Genomic DNA, 931 nt, shown 5'->3' on the forward strand with positions numbered 1-931 from the left:
AACATTGCAGTCTGGTAGAAGACAGGTTACAAACATTATATAAAACACATGTTCAGATTTATACCAATGTATTCAAGGATACTATTACGTGGAGAACAGGTTTCACTGTCAGTTAACCAGCTCTGCACGTTCCTGTTAAAAGACGGACATCAGATCATATGACAAATGATGATATCTGGACAGACTCATGTTCAGCACTGATGACATTACAGTCATTCACATCTAGTAGGCAGGATATTGTTAATGAAATATATTAAACTTTGTACAGATTTTAAAAATATGAATATTGCTATAACATTTGTGTGCATTCAAATTCACAGAGGTTATGAACAAAACAGGCTCTGAAACATGAAGAGACTATGGACATGTCTCTTAGTAAAGCAGAAGGAAAAGGAATGATGATGATGATGATGATTATGACGACCTTTGTATGCAGTACAACAAGAAGTAGACACAGTGAGAACAGCAACAAGATGTACTGAAGAGGAAAACATGTTAACAAGGTTAAGAGTTGGGCAGACATGTCTTGATAGAACATGGCACTTAATACTAATGTAGTTTTGCATTGGCAAAAGTATTCTGGAGAAGTGGAAAAATTAAAGAGGGAAATTATGCTGGGAGTGGAGGAATTCAGTTTGACAATGTATTTGACATCAGTCTAGGAAGACTGCTCCAATATTTGAAAGAAACTGGATCGATTAAGAGACTTTATTTATTTATGCATTTATTTAATCATTTATTAATCTTTTGGGGAGGATAAATGACTCTGATCCACACTCCAACATACTGGGTGGCGGTAATGTATCTTGCCACCCGCCATAAAACCTAAACCTAAAGAAGAAGTTTGTTGTTTCTTACTGCACGTGAACGCAACACACAACTGTAGGCCCTCTGGTCTCTACTGCGACTGCGCGAATCGTGTCCCCGGAAA

Source organism: Epinephelus fuscoguttatus, linkage group LG8, assembly GCF_011397635.1.
Source record: "Epinephelus fuscoguttatus linkage group LG8, E.fuscoguttatus.final_Chr_v1".
Lineage (NCBI taxonomy): Eukaryota > Metazoa > Chordata > Actinopteri > Perciformes > Serranidae > Epinephelus > Epinephelus fuscoguttatus.